Here is a 22,431-nt window from a genome sequence, read left to right on the forward strand (position 1 = left end):
TAAGTGCCCTGGAAGATAAAATAGTAGAAATAACTACCACAGAGCAGAATAAAGAAAAAAGAATGAAAAGAATTGAGGACAGTTTCAGACACTTCTGGAACAATATTAAATATACCAACATTTGAATTATAGGCATCTCAGAAGAAGAAGAGACAAAGAAAGGGACTGAGAAAATATTTGAAGAGATTATAGTTGAAAACTTTCCTAATATGGGTAAGGAACTAGTCAATCAAGTACAGGAAGCACAGAGAGTTCCAAACAGGATGAAACCAATGAGAAACACGCTAAGACACATATTAATCAAACTGTCAAAAATTAAATACAAAGAAAAAATATTAAAAGCAGAAAGGGAAAAACAACAAATAACATACAAGGGATTCCCCATAAGGTTAACAGCTGATCTTTCGGCAGAAACTCTGCCATTAAATATGGCAGGACATATTTAAAGTGAAAAAAGTGAAACAACTACAACCAAGATTACTCTATCCAGCAAGGATCTCATTCAGATTTGACTGAGAAATTAAAACTTTTACAGAAAAGCAAGAGCTAAGAGAACTCAGCACCACCAAACCAACTTTACAACAAATGCTAAAGGAACTTCTCTAGGCAAGAAACACAAGAGAAGGAAAAGACCTACAATAAAAAACCCAAAACAATTAAAAAATGGTAACAGGAACATACATACCAATAATTACCTTAAATGTAAATGGATTAAATGCTCCAACCAAAAGACATACAATGGCTAAATGGATACAAAAACAAGACCGTATATATGCTGTCTACAAGAGACGCACTTCAGACCTAGGGATACATACAGACTGAAAGTGAGGGGATGAAAAAAGATATTCCATGCAAATGGAAATCAGAAGAAAGCTGGAGTAGCAATTCTCATATCAGACAAAATAGACTTTAAAATAAAGACTACTACAAGAGACAAAGAAGGACACAACATAATGATGAAGGGATCAAACCAAGAAGAAGATATAGCAATTGCAAATATTTATGCACCCAACATAGGAGCACATCAATACATAAGGAAAATACTAACAGCCATAAAAGGGGAAATCAACAGTAACGCAATCATAGTAGGGGACTTTAACACCCCACTTTCACCAATGGACAGATCATCCAAAATGGAAATAAATAAGGAAACACCAGCTTTAAATGACACATTAAACAAGATGGACTTAACTGATATTTATAGGACATTTCATCCAAAAACAACAGAATACACTTTCTTCTCAAGTGCTCATGGAACATTCTCCAGGAGAGATCATATACTGGGTCACAAGTCAAGCCTTGCTAAAATTAAGAATACTGAAATCGTATCAAGTATCTTTTCTGACTACAATGCTGTGAGACTAGTTATCAATTACAGGAAAAATTCTGTAAAAAATACAAACACATTGTGGCTAAACAATATACTACTTAATAACCAAGAAATCACTGAAAAATCAAAGAGGAAATCAAAAAATACCTAGAAATAAATGACAATGAAAACACGACAACCCCAACACTATGGGATGCAGCAAAAGCAGTTCCAAGAGGGAAATTTATAGCAATACAATCTTACCTTAAGAAACAAGAAACATCTCAAATAAACAACCTAAACCTACACCTAAAACAATTAGGTAAGGAGAACAGAAAACCCCCAAAATTTAGCAGAAGGAAATAAATCATAAAGATGAGATCAGAAATAAATGAAAAAGAAATGAAGGAAATGATAGCAAATATCAATAAAACTAAAACCTGGTTCTTTGAGAAGATAAACAAATTTGAAAAATCATTAGCCAGACTCATCAAGAAAGAAAGGGAGAAGCTCAATCAATAGAATTAGAAATGTAAAGGGGAAGTAACAACTGACACTGCAGAAATACAAAGGATCATGGGAGATTTCTACAAGCAACTCTATGCCAATAAAATGGACAACCTGGAAGAAATGGACAAATTCTTAGAAATGCACAACCTTCCGAGACTGAACCAGGAAGAAATAGAAAATATGAACAGACCAATCACAAGGACTGAAATTGAAACTCTGATTAAAAATCTTCCAACAAAAAAAAAAAAAAAAAAAAAAAAAAAAAATCTTCCAACAAACAAAAGCCCAGGACCAGATTGCTTCACAGGAAAATTCTATCAAACATTTAGAGAAGAGCTAACACCTATCCTTCTCAAACTCTTCCAAAATATAGCAGAGGGAAGAACACTCCCAAACTCATTCTACGAGGCCACCATCACCCTGATACCAAAAGCAGACAAAGATGTCACAAAGAAATAAAACTACAGACCAATACCACTGATGAACATAGATGCAAAAATCCTCAACAAAATACTAGTAAACAGAGTCCACCAGCACACTTAAAGGATCATGCTCCATGATCAAGTGGGGTTTACTCCAGGAATGCAAGAATTCTTCAATATATGCAAGTCAATCAATGTAATATACCATATTAAAACATTGAAGGAGAAAAACCATATGATCATCTCAATAGATGCAGAGAAAGCTTTCGACAAAATTCGACACCCATTTATGAAAAAAGCCATCCAGAAAGTAGGCAAAGAGGGAATTTACCTCAACGTAATAAAGGCCATATATTACAAACCCACAGCCATCATCCTCCTCAAATGTGAAAAATTGAAACCATTTCCGCTAACACCAGGAACAAGACGAGGTTACCCACTATCACCACACTTACTCAACATAGTTTTGGAAGTTTTAGCCACAGCAGTCAGAGAAGAAAAAGAAATAAAATAATTCAATTTGGAAAAGAAGAAGCAACGTTGTCACTGTTTGCAGATGACATGATACTAGACATAGAGAATCCTAGATGCTACCAGAAAACTACTAGAGCTAATCAATGAATTTGGTAATGTAGAAGGATACAAAATTAATGCACAGACATCTCTGGCATTCCTATACACTAATGATGAAAAATCTGAAAGTGAAATTAAGAAAACACTCCCATTTACCATTGCAACAAAAAGAAAAAAATACCTAGGAATAAACCTACCTAAGGAGACAAAAGACCTGTATGCAGAAAATTATAAGACACTGATGAAAGAAATTAAAGATGATAAAAATAGATGCAGAGATATACCATGATCTTGGATTGGAAAAATCAACACTGTGAAATTGACTCTACTACCCAAAGCAATCTACAGATTCAATGCAATCCCTATCAAACTACCCATGGCATTTTTCACAGAACTAGAACAAAAAAGTTCACAATTTGTACGGAAACACAAAAGACCCCAAATAGCCAAAGCAATCTTGAGAAAGAAATATGGAGTTGGAGGAATAAGGCTCCCTGACTTCAGACTACACTACAAAGCTACAGTAATCAAGACAGTATGGTACTGACACAAAAACAGAAATATAGATCAATGGAACAGGCGAGAAAGCCCAGAGATAAACCCATGCACATATGGTCACCTTATCTTTGATAAAGGAGGCAAGAATATACAATGGAGAAAAGACAGCCTCTTCAATAAGTGGTGCTGGGAAAACTGGACAGCTATTTGTAAAAGAATGAAATTAGAACACTCCCTAACACCATACACAAAAATAAACTCAAAATGGATTAAAGACCTAAATGTAAGGTCAGACATTATCAAATTCTTAGAGGAAAACATAGGCAGAACACTCTATGACATAAATCACAGCAAGATCCTTTTTGACCCACCACCTAGAGAAATGGAACTAAAAACAGAAATAAACGAATGGGACTTCATGAAACTTAAAAGTTTTTGCACAGCAAAGGAAACCATAAACAAGATTAAAAGACAACCCTCAGAATGGGAGAAAGTATTTGCAAATGAAGCAACTGACAAAGGATTAATCTCCAAAATTTACAAGCAGCTCATGCAGCTCAGTATCAAAAAAACAAACAACACAATCCAAAAATGGGCAGAAAACATAAATAGACATTTCTCCAAAGAAGAGATACAGATTGCCAACAAACACATGAAAGAATGCTCAACATCACTAATCATTAGCGAAATACAAATGAAAACTACAATGCGACATCATCTCACACCGGTCAGAATGGCCATCATCAAAAAAATCTATAAACATTTAATGCTGGAGAGGGTGTGGAGATAAGGGAACCCTCATACATTGTTGGTGGGAAAGTAAATTGATACAGCCACTATGGTGAACAGTATGGAGGTTCCTTAAAAAACTAAAGATGAAATTACCATACAACCCAGCAATCCCACTACTGGGCATATACCCTGAGAAAACCATAATTCAAAAAGAGTCATGTACCACAATGTTCATTGCAGCTCTATTTACAATAACCAGGATATGGAAGCAAGGTAAGTGTCCATTGACAGATGAATGGATAAAGAAGACGTGCACATATATACAATGGAATATTACTCAGCTATAAAAAGAAATGAAATTGTGTTATTTTTAGTGAGGTGGATGGACCTAGAGCCTGTCATACAGAGTGAAGTAAGTAAGCAAGAGAAAAACAAATACCATATGCTAACACATATATCTGGAATCTAAAAAAAAAAAAAAAAAAGTCATGGTGAACCTAGGGGGAAGACAGAAATAAATACGCAGACCCACTAGAGAATGGACTTGAGGACATGGGGAGGGGGAAGGGTAAGCTGGGAAAAAGTGAGAGACGGTAGTGTATATATGGACATATATATACTACCAAATGTGGAATAGATAGCTAGTGGGAAACAGTCACATAGCACAGTGAGATCAGCTCAGTGCTTTGTGATCAGCTAGAGGGGTGGGATAGGGAGGGTGCGAGGGAGGGAGAAGCAAGAGGGAAGAGATATAGGGATATATATATATATATATATATATATAATTGATTCACTTTGTTATAAAGCAGAAACTAACACACCATTGTAAAGCAATTGTACTCCAATAAAAACGTTAAAAAAATAAATAAAAGAAACCATATTGCTACGTATGCAAATATTATTTGGGTTCAAATAGGCCACACATTTTATTATGAGTTGCATCAATTTTGCCTGAAGTTGTTGGTTAATTTTTTTGCTAAAGTAGAACAATAACTCTTAAGTCCCATAAAAGGGTACCATGTTCTTATTCATTTTTCTATTAGCACAGAGTTCATGCTTAAGAAATACTTGATGAACCAAAAATAAGATGGATCTTGAAGGAGCGTTTGATCTTGATAACTGAGGAAGCAGGAGAATGGTATCCTGGAATGTGGAGGGAGGAAAGATCTAAATAATGAGGTTCTTTTTCCTTTGGGAAAAGCAATACCAGACCACTGTGACACAATCTTCCTCTTATTTGAAGGTTCATAAGTAATATGGCAGAAGAGATAATTCAAGAAGCAACAGAACTCTAATTTCAAAACACGTATACCATCTCTAGACTCCTGGGCAACCTCACTGAGAATAATTCAACTTATAGTGCAGCAATCAGAGTGGTTTGTCCAAGTGTTAGCCTAAGAGGAGAAACTTTAGAGTACTAGGACTTGTAAATGCCATAGAGGAGTAGTCACGTATGTGTCAGGCAGAGAGAACTGCTGATTAGGTAACGATTTTTCCAGGCACGTGTTTACCCAGGAATAGCAATAGTAATCACTCTCATCCTCTTCAAATAATGCCCTGTTTACTGAGTAAAGCTTTCATAGTAATGAGAAGAAACAAATGTAGTCAAGTCACTATGTTGCTCTTCTCCATATATCTTGGTACCAGTACATGCTGATTTTCTATGGAATGTATAATACACAGATAGCACAAATACCATTTGAAAGATATTTAGGGCAGAATAAAATCTAAACTCAAATGCACTGGTTACATGTGTACTCTGAAACTAGAGTGCCTGGGTTTTCATTCCAGGACCTGTGCTTTTTATCTGTAAGACTTTAGGGAAGTTATTTAACCTGTAAGGGTCTTATTTCCTTAACACTAAAGTGGAAATGATATGAATATATACTAGTAAGAATTAAATTAGTTAATATATTTTAGGGCAGTGCCTGATACACAGTGAGTGCTCAGTAAAAGTTAGACAATGGTTTTAAATTTGAATTTTTAACAGACTAGACTTCAGGAAGGGATGCTATAAACTAGTTTATTAGGAAGGGCAGATAGGATATAGCTAGACAGGAGCTTAAAAAACAAAGGAAAATGAAGTAAGGTAGTAGAGAAAATTTCAACTCACTATCCATGCAGCAAATGACTACTGGATTCCTATTATGTGCAAAGCTGTGTTTGAATATTATAATTCAAGAATATTACAGATTCCATGAAATTCCTTCTTGCATTTCAAGCTAAGTTCTGAATTTTAGTTTTTTAACTATTCTGGAAATGTTCCCATCCTATATTTCTTACGTGGTTTCTTTTACTAGAATTTTCTGAAGGAGATCAAACCAGTTTTCCAAGCTGGACATGCCTTAGAGCTACACATACGTTATGACTGGTAGTGATTACCCACAGACAGTCACCTCTTTTGGCCCTTCCATGAATGCAATCATAGAAATCAGCTAAAATAATTAAAGCTATCAGCTTGAAATGTTCTCTCATTGTGAATAAATAAACTTGGACAAAATGCATATGTCCCTGAAACATCTTGCTAAGACAGTATAATTGTGCTGAAAAGAAACCAATGTCAATGACCCACAGTGACTAGTTTTTTATCAGAATTTAAATGACATCTTCCTTTAAATATAATCTCTTGGTTGACATCATTTTAAAACTAGGTTTAGATGCTCTTATGATTCTTAGAACTCATAGCATTCTTTCTCTACCATAAGTTAAATGAAAAATGCAAATAAAATTTACTATTATCTTAAAAAATCTTTTAAAAAAGTCTGACACATTTTTTTGGCCTATATTCCCTCTTTCTTAACTTTGTATTGAAAAATGCAAATATGTGATAATCTATATCTTATTCAATTACCATTCTTTAAACATTAAATGAGCTTAGGGGATCATCATTTCCATTTATAAAACAAGAACACAATGATTTGCCAAATGTATAATAGAAATAAGTAGCAAATCAACTTGGAATAAACTTATTGTTCCATTGATTCATCATTGAAATTTTAAGAACAATGATCACTAGACTAAAACAAACTAAATCATTAAAGTGAAATGTCTTTAAATGTATGCAAATGTATTTAGGAGACTGACACCAAAGACTTGGGATGCAACAGAAAATGGGAAATGGTGTTGACTTCATTTCTTTTCAAGTTTTGGATGTAAAGCACAACAATCTTTGGTTCAGGGGAAAACGCCTGGAAGTTTGGGTAAACCCATTCTTTAAATAGTGATTCTCAGCAGTAAGTTCTACCTTGATCAACCCAATCTAGGGCCAGCTAGTCTATACAGGCTTTGTATTTGCTTATTAGGGAGACTACACTTGGAAGAAACAGCTTAGACAAATGCAGCTGGGCATTGAGAGAGAAATATAACAATCCATAGTTCTTGGAGCTCTTGAATTTAACTAGTATATGTCCTAAGGAGCTAGTGAATGCTGATATAAAATTAGCTTATATTTCTAAATTACAATTCTATCATTATAATTTATAAAATTATAAAATTAGCTTCTATTTCCAAAGCCCAAAGCATTATGGTTGCATTCTTACATTACTATCCAAAGCAGAAAAATAAATGCATACAGGAGAATTATGTAGAAAAATGTTATTTTTGATTTTATTCTCTGTAAGTGGTGATATGAATAAGTAGTATTATAATATTATGAGTGCTATAATATTATATTCTTATATACTGTATACTGTTGTATTTAATATATTAAATGTATAATATATACTCTATATTATATATACACACATATATACTACTTATATTATTTAACCTTTGATACCATGGGACACTGAGAAAAGACAATTCAATTTGATTTAAGCAAATATATATTAAGAAGCTGTACTATGGACTTTGGTGAATAAAATACAATTCTTCTATATAAACATCTTATGAAGGGATAAACGCAGCTTTGATATGTAACTTCTGAAATAAAATTTTCAAGTCTCAGTTTATTCACCTGCAAAATGAGGGTACTAATGCTTATAGGCATTAAGTTTGGAAATAGTATAATATGTGAACAATGTAAGCTATTATTGCAGCTATTAATTGATAGTTATGCATTGGTTTCAGAAATGCAAAACTGTATAAAATGAAATTGTATTTTTCCCAAACAGAAAAATACATTTTAGAAAAATGAACCTTAGCATCTGCAATTTTCACAACTCACAGAAAACCAACAGCCATATCCTCAGCATCATTCAAGATCATTTCTTATGTTTCACTCTATAAATTTGAATACAGTAATGTTTAGGCTGCCTAAATGGGTAGAAAATGAGATTTGTTTACAAAGAGTTAGGAGGAATTAATTACAGATTTATGAGATTTGGATATTATATAAATGAGAAAACCATAAGCCAAAACTGCATTAAAGAATACTATTGGACTTCTGGTTTCTGGTTTTGCATGTAAGGAGCTTGGGGGTGGCCATGCTGTCCTAACAATGAGTAAAAAACTGAAAAGACTGAAAAGCCAACAAACTTTCTTGGTTCCATAAGATAGGAGGAAACAGGGCAAACCACTGCCCCCGATATGGAGAGAAAGACAGACAAATATAAGTCATCACAGCTGACCAGCTTACCAGAGCAGGGATTCACTAGGGAAACCACCAGAAACCAGTGCCTGAGTAGACTAAACTGAATTGTAATTGATTAATTGCTGGAGGGTCATGGCAGCCAACTTTGAGAGTTAAAAACTCCAAGGAGTCCCAGTCATGGGAGGGATGCCACAGTATTGTGAGATTTGCTTCCAGGAGCTTGACCACATTCCTGCAGTAAATGTCAGAGAAAAATCCTTTTGAGTTTTGGCAGGGGGACAAGAAAAGGAACCATTTTGAAATATACCAGAGCACTCTGTTCCTCTTAACAAGGCCTATCATTAAGGGATACTACTTAACCAGAGCCTAACTTTCTGAGGTATTATCATTGCCTAACTTACCTGAGGAAGGGAAATACCCAATTCTAGCCTGCTCTAGCCATCATCCACTTTAGTGGGGAGAAAAACTGAGAAACACTTGTGAAGTTCACAATGCAGAGATATAAGTTCACTAAAAGATGGATACCTGATCATAGGACTATAGAATGCTTCCACTCCTCCTATACCATCATCACATTATTAAAGGCCTACTTACAGCAGTTCCTTTTACCCAGTATATCATGTCTGGTTATCAAGGTAAAATTACTAGTCATACAAGAAGGCAAAAACACAATTTGAAGAGACAGAGCAAGCATCAGAATATGACATGGCAGTTATGTTAGCATCATCAGACCAGGAATTTAAAACTACTGATTTGTATGCTAAGGGATCCAATGGATAAAGCAGATAGCCTGCAAAAAAAGATGGACAATGTAAGCAGAGTATCAGAAATCCTAAGAAAAAGCCAAAATGCAATGCTAGAGATTGAAAAAACACTGTAACCAAAATGAAGGATGCCTTTGATGTGCTTATTAGTAGATTGGACATGACTGAGGAAACATCCCTGAACTAGAGAATATATCAATAGAACCCTCAAAAACCAAAAAGCAAAGAGAATAAAAACTGAACAAAACAAAATAAAAACAAACAAAAACAGAATGGACTATCCAAGGACTGTAGGGGAACTACAAATGGTATAACATAAGTGTAATGGGAGTACTAGAAGAGGAAGAAAGAGAAAGAAATAGAAGAAATATTCGAAACAATGACTGAGAATTTCCCCAAATTAATGTCAAATACTAAATCACAGATCCAGAAAGCTTATAAAGCACCAGAGGATAAATGCCCAAAACACTAAAACCAGACATATCATTTTTAAGTTACAAAAAAATAAAGATAAAGAAAAAATTCTGAAAGAAGCCAGAGGGCAAAAATACCTTACCTATAGATGAACGAAGATAAGAATTACATCTGACTTCTCAGAAATCATGCACTCCAGAAAAGAGTAGAGTGAAATATTTAAAGTGTTGTGAGAAAAAAACCCAGCAACCTAGAATTCTGTACTGTGAGAAATTATCTTTCAAAAGTGAAAGGTAAATAAAGACTTTATCAGACAATCAAAATTGAGGAAATTTGTTGCCAATAGATTTATTATGAAAGAAGTCCTTTAGAGAGAAATAAAATAACAGAGGTCAGAAGCTCAGATCTATATAAAAACAGTAAAAGCATCAAAGAAGCAACATATGAAAATAAAATCAAAACTTTTTATTTTTCTTATTCTTTTCAAAATAATAATAACAACAGTATATGATTATGTATGTTTATTATATATATAGTATATTTGTTTATATATAAGTAAAATTAATGGCCCTAATGATACAGAGATGGGGGAAAGAATAAAGATTATTTTGATATTATAAGGTACTCACACTACCCATGAAGTGGTAGAGTACTATTTGAAAGTGAAGTTGGATTAGATGTAAATGGATTGTAAAATCTAGGGCAATCACTAAAAAAAAGTAAAAAAAATAAATATAATGTATCTGCTAAGACAGAAAACTGAATTACACAGAATACTCACACAAAAACCAGAAAAAGCAGAGAAAGACTGAAAGACAAAAATTGGAACAAAGAATAAGGGTAACAACAGATAACAGTAACAAATATGGTAGACATCAACCCAACTATATCAATAATCACTTTGAATATCAATGGCCTAAATTTACCAATTAAAAGATACAGACTGTCAGAGTGTATTGAAAAGCACAACCCAACTGTATGTTGTATACAAGAAACTCACTTTAAATATAAAGTCATATAGATTAAAAGTAAATGGTTAGAGAAAATTATACCATGCTAATACTAATTAAAAGAAAGCAGGAGTAGTTATATTAATTTTGAACAGAGCAGGCATCAAAGTAAGAAAAGTTTTAGGGATAAGAAGGGCATTACATAATGATTAAGGGATCAATTCTCCAAGAAGTCATAACAACCCTTACTGTGTATGGACCTAACAACAGAGCGCCAAACTACATGAGGCAAAAACTGACAGAACTACGTGGATAAATAGATGAATACACTATCACGGTTGTAGACTTCAACACCATCTGTCCACCAGAAATGGACAGATCGAGCGGACAGAAAGTCATTAAGAATATAGCTGAACTCAACAACACCATCAATCAACTGGATATAATTGACATCTGTAGACTACTTTATATAACAAGAGCAGAATACACATTCTAATCAAGCTCCCATGAAACATTCACCAAGATAGACCACATTCTGGACCATGAAACACATCTTAACAAATTAAAAAAAAAAAAAGAAATCACACAATTTTGCTCTCAAACTAGAAATCAATAACAGGAAGAATTAAACTAGAAATCAATAACAGGAAGATGACTGGGAAATCCCCAAATATGTGGAGATTAAACAACACACTTCTAAAGAACAGTTCGGTCAAAGAAGAACTCTCAAGAGAAATTTAAAAATACTTTGAGCTAAAAGAAAATAAAAACACAGCTTACCAAAATTTGTGAGAAGGAGTGAAAGCAGTGCTTGGAGATTTATAGCATTGAATATCTATATTAGAAAAGAGAGACCTAAAATCAATAAAACATATTGTCTCTCTACCTCAGTGTGATATCTAAGTATCTAAGAAGCCATACAAATCGTGGGTGCTTACCTATTCCTTTGAAACCAAACTGTGTTCCAGGGTAGAAAAAGGTACTTTCAGAAGTTGCGTCTGACAGGTTGGGAGACCATTCCAGAGAGGACTCCTATATCTGTCCCTAGTTTTTGGTTGTATTCTTTGCCAATCATTAATAAGGGTGGGTGTTGAGTAATACTTGTGAGACGGTTGTCTGCTTTGACAATTCAGTCCTTTGTGGTACAAGCAGTTCCCAATTCTTCACTCTTTTCCTTAATAGAATTGTACATCCCTATCACTGATGTTGCAGCGTCCATCACTGGAATTGCCAGTTTATTTCCCTGCCCATTGACGTGGGCTTGGCCATGTGACTTGTCAAAGTCAATGGAATGCTAGTAGCTATGCTTTGGGCCTGGTCTATGGTGCTTCCTGTATCCATCATAAAAAGAGCCTTACATACAGCCTGAATTGGAGTCCCTCCAGTCCACTCACAGACCTGAGTGAGAAAAATGCTTTCGTTTTAAGCCCCTAAAATTTTGAGATATTTGTTAGACTTCATCAAAAATAGGAGAAATCTGACAAACACATAGCATTAAAATAAATATTTCTAAAATGGCATTTCACTCTGTTGGTACTGTACAATTAAATCTTCAAACTTGCATTCAATTAACTAGCCAACTGGCTTCTATAAATTCTGTAAATTTACTCTTGAACAAACAAAATAACTTAAAGACATTTAAAAAATGATGGCATGGGTAAAAACACGTTTGTTGAACAAACATATATTGAGAATTTACAATGATCTAATCCTTCCTGCCTGTTCTGGTTCATCTGATCACTTACGATCTTGTGCAATTACAATTGTCATCAAGTTAACATAAATACTGCTCCATTTCATTATATAATCATGCTTATATAGAGAGGTTAATACTAGCACTGAAAATATGTGACTTTTGGAAAGAAATATATCTATTGAAATATATAGATCATTCAAAAAGAAATACTGATTAATACTGTCATCTATTCAACACATTACTCTCTAGAGATGTAGCAAGTATTCAGAAATCTACTCTCTATAAGGGTGTGAGAAATCAGAGGAAGATAAGTAAGAAAATTTATTTCCTACAACTTGAAGAATCTGATTTTTACTTTCTCAGTACAGGAAATGAAGTCAACATAGCTATGACAAACTACACGGAGACGGTATCAAATTGACTGGGCCCAGGGGATAGAGGCTGCTGCTAGCCTCATTAACTGGGGAATCTAAAATTCTGTCAAATTACATACACAGAGAGGTTTACAAATAAACAGCAGCATTTCATGCCAAAGCAAACTCTCCATCAAAATATCTAGCTGTGCTTTGACTAAACATAGACTCCCTATTGGTCTTAATTTAAACTACAGGCAGACAAAGAAACAGATCTCTGAGAAAAGAGTAAATTAAAAAAAGTTTACTTACAAAGCGCCAGTTTGTGGGCACTTTGAATTCTACATGAAAAACATTAAAGATGGCAGTCGTCTAGATAATTTGAAAAAATGAGGTATCAATATAATAGGTAGAAGTAGCAGGTTTATACATTAGTGATCTTGTTTTGTTTTGTAATGATAAGAAAACAGTTTAGAAACACACTTATAAGAATAGTTTTTATAGTAGTCTGTATATGTCAATCCCAATCTCCCAACTTATCCCTCCCCCACTTACCCTTTAGTAACCTAAATTTGTTTTCTACATCTGTGACTCTATTTCTGTTTTGTAAATAGGTTCATTTCTACCAAGTTTTTAGATTCCACATAGAAGCGATATCATATGATATTTGTCTTTCTCTGACTTACTGCACTCAGTATGACAATCTCTAGGTCCATACATGTACCGCAAATGGTGTTATTTCATTCTTTTTTATGGCTGAGTAATATTCCATTGTATATATGCAATCTTCTTTATCCATTCACACTACTATATATAAAATAGATAAGTAATAAGAACATACTGTATAGCACAGGGAACTCTACTCAATACTCTGTAATAACCAAAATGGGAATAGAATCTAAAAGAGTGGCTATATGTATATGTATAACTGATTCACTTTGCTGTACAGCAGAAACTAACAAACATCAAATTAATTAATTTAAAAATACTTTTAAAATTATTTTATTTGTAGAACAGAATGAGGAAAGTTTAAGAACTCGGTGAGCAACAGAACAGTTTCTCTCATTTATCTTGGTATGTGGTATAAAATATGTATTTAATTATCTTTTTCTTGACAGATGAATGTTAACCAAACTAATATTTGCTACATACATAGTACCAAAAACGTACTATTCTTAATATGTTCCATAACATTCAAATGTCCAAACTGGACAACATAAAATTGAAATAATTTGATTCAGCCATTAGTCCAGTGGTTCTTAACTAGGGGCAGCTCTGAACGCCAGGTGACATCTGGCAGTGTTTGTAGACATTTCTTTTTAACATCAGGATGTGGGGGATGTTCCCATCAGCAAGAGAATATCCTAAAGATGCTGTTCAATATCTTACACATGACGTCCTCTCAACACACGCACAACAACTGAGCCTCCAGTCCAGATGTGAATTGTGCTTAATTTAAACAACCCCATCTTAGTCTGAAATGAAACAACTCATTTGTCCAGATAATTTGACTTTCATTTGAATCATTAGTAAAAGTTGGAGAAATCTGCATACCTTTTTCTATTCTAGATCGGAAGATTAACATGCTATACTCATTTGCCTTAATTATGTTTCTGCATCTCAGACATGCATTTCAAATGTTATCAAATGGAAGTGTATTCCTTGCATTAACCTGATTGATGCACTTGCGTTATATGTACCTGCCACTTAGCAAGCTCAAATTACAGAGAGCTCCTAGTGTTTCTAGAGATAGAATGTATTTTTTGGTGAGATTCTGCAAAATGACTGTCTTTCTACAGTGTGATTAAGTGCAATACAAATGATTATATGGTGTCAGGACAGATTGAATACACTGCCTTTTTTGCTGCAAGAGCATTGCTAACATTCTGATACCAAAGTGAACTGAGGACTAGAAATCTCTTTTATAATAGAATTATTTTAATATATTAACCTTGCATTAAATTCATGGATGAAGAAAAAAACATATTTGAAATGAGCCAAATGAAAGATACCTTTAACTAGGATATTTTAAAATAATTTTAGGTATTAAACTGTACACATACAATGGACTTTAAGAAAACTCAGTATGTACTAGCAAGAAAAATTTGTACAATATAGAAGTTGAGAGATTCAGGGAACTTTTCTATTTTCTTAAACTAAACAAGATTCTAACTTGGATCATGATTTAAGCAATATGATCAGTATCTTCAGGAGATTGGTTCTAGGATCCCAGCAGATACCAAATCCACGAATGCTCAAGTCCCTTATATAAAATGGTGTAGTATTTGCATGTTACCAACCTACTGTACATCCTACCACATACTTTAAAAAAAAAAATGAAGCTCTAATTGGCTTTATTCAACAATTCATGAATCTGGCAGCATCCCATCTAGCAAGTAGAGAGGAACTCCAAAGGGCTACAGAAAGGGAGAGGTTTTTAATAGTAGGACAAGGAAGTTACCAAAAAAAAAAAAAAAAGATTATTTCAGGCTTAGATGACCTACCTATGGGGGAAGAAAGGGGTCTTTGTGGCAGATGACTTCATCTTCCTTTGGGGGTTGGAGAGGGCCTAAGTGACAGATTACCTCGTTGGTGCTGACCAGCAAATTCCCAACTGACTGGTTAAGGCTCCCCTTCTAAGGGAGGCAGAAGCTTCAATTAGGCTAGGTATTAAGCCTTGGTTTGGTCATCCTACCAGGTACCTGAAATCATCTCTAGGTTACTTATAACACCTAATACAGTGTAAGTGTTACGTAAATAGTTGTAAATGCAATGTAAATGCTACGTAAATGTAAATAGTTGTAACAAATTCAAGTTTTGCTTTTTGGAACTTTCTAGAGGGCTTTTTTCCCGCAAATATTTTCGATGCACAGTTGGTTGAATCCGTGGAGCCAAATGTAATGGCACACAAAGTGGACAGCTTGCTGGTTACCAAATCCAACAGATCTGAAGAACTACTCTTCAAAAAAAGAGGGAAGATTTTATTGGCAAATCTTAGTAGTTGAATTATTCTAAGTCCAAATAAAAACAAATATTGACAAATATAGACATTGCCCAACTTTAAAGTTGAATGAGTAGGAAAGTAGTGAATAGTGGACGAGTAGGAAAAAAATTAATGTAAAATATTCCCATGAAGGTTATTGCTGAGAAAAGTGTAAAAAATGTATCCACTTTACTTGAAGTGTAGATATGGTCCTTACTAATTTATTCATAACAATGGTCAGCAAATGCTTAAAAAATTGGCTTCCGATTATGAAAACATAGGCCTGAGAAGAGATCATTAAACCTAGCTTTGTTGTTAGCTTTTACTCTGTTATTCATATTATTAAATTTAAAATTTCACGTAATCTTTATTTGAGAGCCCATTGTCTGGCAGTTCAATGCACTAGCTTCACTGCAACACACTAACAACCTTCTTTCTTTGGGGAGAGAATACTCTAAAGAATAAAACTGAAGGTGGAATATGCAAAATTAAAGAGAAAGAAAAAATCAGCAAAATCTGAATTTTACAACATGGCTATACACATCAACTTTCAGTGTAATTTTATTTCCTAAAAATAGAGGAGAAAGTGAATGGAATAAAACTCAACTCTGAACATGCCTATCTGACAAGAAGTAAACTTTAATGGCCTTGCCTAGCAATCCTTTGTGAGTTCTGTGCATAGGTGAAGTGCAAAATTTATATTAAATGCAGGTAAGATTTATGGCAGATCCTGTTCATTGGACACTAAGATGCCTTCCCAACAACTCTTCTTCCTTACGCATCTTCCACATTTGAGATATAAAAAAAAAACAGATACTCTTCTTCCCAGACTACTCTGAAGCTATGGGAGTTCACTGACAAAATTCTAGTCAATGAGACTGAAAGAAGTCTTCTAGAAGGTTAGTAAAAGAAATAAGGCATGCACAGAGATGTTTCTCTCTCTCCCTCTCTCTCTCTCTCTCACACACACACACACACACACACACACACACACACACACACACACAAACTTCTTTCTATATGTATTTACTTTCCCAGTGTCCTTTGGTATCTTCTCAAGGTCTTCTTGAGTTATACAGAACTAACCTCCTTTAATTCCTTCTTGTTTTTATTTACATTCTTAATATTGCCACCAACATTTCACAAAACTAAAAAATATCTTTTTCCTTAGTATTTAACAAATTATGTCTAATATGTTAACCCTAGAACAACTTTCTATTACAAAAATCAATCCTGGTAGCAGATACTTGTGTTTTATCTCACAGAATTTAAAAGAAAGAAATGCTCCGATTCTAATTTTTACACTATAGAATACTTGAATTTAAGCTATTACAAATACAAAAAGATTCAGTAGCTAGGCAACAGATGGGGAATTTGAGAGCAATAAATTTTGTGCTTCCTTTACAATTTCCTTATTTGACCCTGGAAAAGTAATTTGCCCAGTAAGTTAGACGTCAATGACAAATACACAGACACATAATATAATTTTTGTAAGACTGAACATTTCTTCTCTCTGGGCTCCTTTGCACACCTACTCTGTGCTTTTTGCTTGCTGTACTATGTTTGCTAAAATGGATGTGTCAGTGATAATAAAAAGAATGTTTTATTATTGGCTTATCTAATGAATTAGTACTAGAACTACTAGTATGGCGCCATGAAACTCAATCTTCTTTCTGTCCTGCCATTATTTCCCCTAATTACTTTTGAGCTGTTTATATACTTGAGTCTTCATGCTCCATTGTAAACTATATACTAGTCATGGGTGACATTTCCACTTTTCAGTTCCCGATTCAGTTAATCCTATAAGTTAGAACTTCTGAAAATAAATAAACTTTTTAATGAATAATATACTAAGAATAAAAAAGATAGTTATAATTGGAAACGGTATTTCTAAATTGAGAGTTCTGGAATCTAGGTCACTTTTCTCATTGCTTACTTTGAAAGATCAGATTATTCCATTTAGAAGATCATGATTCAGGATTAGTGGTTTCTTTGGATGTGCTACTCTTTGATTTGATGGTTTGTTTTCCAGTCTGCTCAGTATTATAATTATCCATTTTCTTTCATTTATATTCCAATTTCAATCAAGCATTGGCTGATTCTGATCTCTGTGTTACCTCCTTCAAGAATAGAAGGTTTATAATCAAGTAAATTACCAGCACGGCTCTTCTTTGAGACCTCTTAAAGTCATAAATAAGTCCTTATGGTCAGCCACCTCTAAGCTGTTAACAGAAAGCAATTAATGTGCACATCTGACCTCCACAGACCAACATCTCTGGCTGGAACATATGTTTCTTTTACATTCCAGAATACTTTCCCTTTTCAGTTTGGGGAAGGCTTGATATACTCAGTTTTGCATAACGGTCCATCTGTAGTAATTCCACATCCCTGCAGGTTTCCAAACTGCTCTGAAAGATAAAGATGTCACTGCAACACATATAAACCTATGTGGGACCTTAATGAGCTCAGAAGATGATGGCATCATTATAGCAGCAAAGGATTAAAAGAAGCAGCATGTTGTAAATTAAGAATGTGAATTCAAAAGGTGACTGCTGTAGATGAGAGAAGCATAAACAGGGCTCTTTCATGATCCTATCTGAAAGGAGTTTATACTGCAAATGAGTTACAAGGGCAGTCTATAGCTAACACAAGCAAGAAACTTCAGTGAATACATATGACATTTATCTTCTTTTGAAATCAAAAAGTCTTAAAACTTTATTATCCCAAAGAAAGTCTTTGATTGTTGTTTATTAACTCCCTTGGACAAATATAACACTTAGAATTTAATTCTTTTAGTAAAATTATTTAAAATTTAGAGTGAACCATTCAAGGCTGTCAGTTGTTTTAAGTCAAATGCATTATATTTTTCTGTGTGGGGGAAAAGGTACAAGAAATACTAAGTTTGAAATTGGGTAAGGTATCCAATTTATCATCATTTTTTCTAAGCTTTTCTTACAATTCTGAGGGTAAGTGAAGGACCTATGAATAGAAAATCATAGTGTGGAAAATCCAGAACTGTGTTATCAACACTAATAATCTCAGCAATGCAAGACCATGGAGAGAGGGGTAGAACCTTGTGTGATAAAGGTATTATGATTCCATGTAACTCTTTTGACTATGGTTCACAAAACTCTTCTTCTATTTCACAGAAATAGCCAAAAAAAAAACCAAAAAGGAATGATAAATCTATATCATAAATGTAAATAAAGTATTAAAGTATATCTCAAAACTCATTAACATATCGAACCATAAGAATGTAATATCGAACTGTTTTTAGCTACATGGATCATAACACAGAGCAAGGAACATTAACCCAATATTAAGTAACAATCAGAGATATAGTGGGTATTTCATTCCAACGTGGCAACAAAGAGAGTAACTACGCTCACCCCTCCCACAGGTACACCAAATCTACAGCTACACGTGGAACAATTCCCTCTGAAAGAAATCCAGAAACTTGCTGAGCAACTCCTCAGCAAACAAGAAACAAGCAAACAAGAAAATAGCCATGTTGAAACGGGTAGGAAAGGCTGAGACACACTCTCGCCATAAATCCCACACCTGGCACAGTGACATACAATCAGAATTCCCGGCTTATCCCTGAAGAGTGAAGGGTTTGAACTCAACAACTGGCAACCCGACTTTTAAGACTTCCACGTATGGGGCAAACCCCCAAAAAGCCAAGCTCTGAAAGACAATGAAGCTTGCATCCATGAGGCCAGTAAGAATGTAACAAAGAAACAGCTCTTAACTGGCTCATGAAGACTTGCTGTGGCTATATCCCCAGGACTTGCTTCAGAGGCTGAACCAATCTGATCTAAAGAAAAGGGAAGAGGATTTAAATAGACATTTTTCTAAGAGGATTTAAATAGACATTTTTCTAAAGAAGACATACAAATGACCAACAGCTACACGAAAAGGTGTTCAACATCACTAATCATCAAAGAAATGCAAATCAAAGCCACAATGAGATATCACCTCATACCTGTTAGAACAGCTGTCATCAAAAGAGATAACATGTGTTGGGGAAAATGTGGAGAAAAGGGAAACCCTGTGCACTCTTGGTAGGAATGTAAATTGGTGCAGCCAGTATGGAAAACAGTATGGAGGTGCCTCAAAAAATTAAAAATAGAACCAGCATTTGATCCAGCAATTCCACTTTGGGGTATGTTTATTCAAAGGAAATGAAAACATGATACTGAAGTGGTATCTGTACTCCCATATTCATTGCAGCATTATTCACAATAGCCAAGATATGTAAACAACCCAAGTGTCTGTCTGTGGATGAATAGATAGAGGAGGTATAGATATAGATATACCACATACAATATAATATTTAATCAAGAGAAAAAGAAAATCCTGCCATTTGTAACAACATGGATAGACTTTGAGAACATTATGCTAAGTGAAATAAGCTAGACAGATAAAGGCAAATACTGTATGGTATTGCTTATAAGCAGAATCTTTAAAAAAAAAAAGTCAAAACTCACAGAAACAGAGAGTAGAAAAGTGGTGGTCAGGGGCAGGGAGTTGGGAGAAATAGGGAAAGAGGATGGTAAAATGGTACAAAATTTCAGCTATATGATGGATAGAGTCTGAGAATCAATGTAAAATAGGATGACTATACTATACACTGTGTAGTATAACTGTAATTTGCTAAGAGGGTAGAACTTAACTGTTCTCATAAAAAAAGATAAATATGTGAGGAGATGAATGTGTTATTTAACTACATGAGAAAAATCCTTTCACTGTGTATATGTGTATCCAATCACTACAATGTATACTTTAAATATCTTACAATTTTTATATGTCAATTACACCCTAAGAAAGAGGAAATTAACAAAATAAATAATGTCCAACCACACTCTTGGAAATATTGAAAAGTTAAAAAGATATATTACTTGTCTCAATGTGTGTATAAGAGGTTAAAAATGAGAGAATGAAGGAGAACATGTCAAATCATTCCATTAAAAAACTTTTAGAAAGTTCTGGTTTTAAGATAAAAGCAAAGTTTCTTTTTCTTCTATGATTTTGGAATTTAAACTTTTTATTTCTTTTGATTTTTTCAGGCAATTTCATTTCTTACTAGACTTCTCTTCTAGATTTCAATAGACTATGATATATTTTTTATTGCCTTATTGTTTGTAGGATAGTTTAATCTCTTTGGAATTACATCATTATGCTAAAAATATTTTTAAATATTTAAAATTCTATTTATCACTGTATCTACTTCATGAAGAGGGCAACTGTTGGTAGTGCACTTACTCTTTAATTGATATGTAATGCAATATAGAATGACATTTCTTTTAACATTAAAGTTGATATGATTCTGAAGCATTTTCGGTTACAACAAGATAGCAATGATTTTTCTATATTCTACTAACTTCAGTTGGTAGTCTTCTTGCCAACCCCTACACTAATTCCAAATTTATCAAGTCAGGAAAAAAGTAAAACCTTCTTTGAAAGTCACCAAGTCACCCCATTCAGAAGTAAATTCTAATTTCTCCCCTGTCAATAACTTGTTCAGTCATCTTAGACAAGTCACTGAACCTTCTATGCTTATGCTTTCTCAGCTGTAAAGCTGAGAGAATCACAATGACCCATCCTGAGGGTTGATGAAGAGCACACCAGATGAAAAAGAGGCACCGTCCAGGCAGGAGGTGATATGTACAAAAAGAATGGTAGCATCTTTGCCTTTTGGCAAAGAGGATAGAGAGGAAATATAAAACAAACTTCCCAATGCCTTTGGCAAGTGGTATATGGTCTAAGCGTCCCAAACTTAAATTCAGATTCTCCACCAGCAAAGATAACTGTTTTCATTTCTTATTAATCAGGAATATGTTTCTTCCCCAAGGTATTGACAATGTAGAATAAATCTAAAGCCACATAACTCAACTATCCTTATTTTTTTTGCGGTATGCGGGCCTCTCACTGTTGTGGCCTCTCCCGTTGCGGAGCACAGGCTCCGGACGCACAGGCTCAGCGGCCATGGCTCACGGGCCCAGCCGCCCCGTGGCATGTGGGATCTTCCCGGACTGGGGCACGAACCCGTGTCCCCTGCATCGGCAGGCGGACTCTCAACCACGGTGCCACCAGGGAGGCCCTACACAGACTTATTAATAAGTTTTAATAAAGTCCTTCTAACATTTGGAGTCTAATGATATTATTTCCAGCAATGGCCATTACTCACACCAAATTAAGATACTCAAACATTGAGGCTGTCAGTTTAACACTACATTTGCTGCATTAACAGTGACTTGGAACATTATTTTTTCTGAATGTGTTTACTCACAACTGAAAAATCCCTCAGTGGTATGACCTTTATATTCAACATTTAAAAAGCTTAACAATACTTTCCCCCAGCAGCTTAGAGTAGGAGATAATTCTTTCCCTAGAGAAAAAAAAAAATTAAAATGCTGCAACACCTGTTGGAGAAATGAAGGCAAGAATACTGACAGCAATAATAGGCCAAATAATTATGTTAATTTTTTATTTGTTTGCAACTGAAGGCATTCAATATTTACCATGTTTAGTTCTTGTCTAATAGTACCATTTTCATACCTGTAGCTTCATCCAAGATAGGACTATCCAGTCTCAAATGAGAAATAACCTCTAATTTAATGCAATAGTTGAATTCATTCACCTTTAACCTAAATATCTAAAAATGAACAATTTAGTTGGGGGAAAAAACCTTGA

The 22,431-nt window shown here is 34.4% G+C and overlaps 1 protein-coding gene across 3 annotated transcripts in view; it reads right to left on the reverse strand.

The window, feature by feature from the left end:
* GRID2 (glutamate ionotropic receptor delta type subunit 2) overlaps window positions 1-22,431 on the reverse strand; it is a 1,390,615-nt gene that overhangs the window by 706,461 nt on the left and 661,723 nt on the right. The gene's annotated exons all lie outside the window — the stretch shown is intronic.

The sequence above is a fragment of the Globicephala melas genome, chromosome 5, assembly GCF_963455315.2.
Source record: "Globicephala melas chromosome 5, mGloMel1.2, whole genome shotgun sequence".
NCBI classification, from domain to species: domain Eukaryota; kingdom Metazoa; phylum Chordata; class Mammalia; order Artiodactyla; family Delphinidae; genus Globicephala; species Globicephala melas.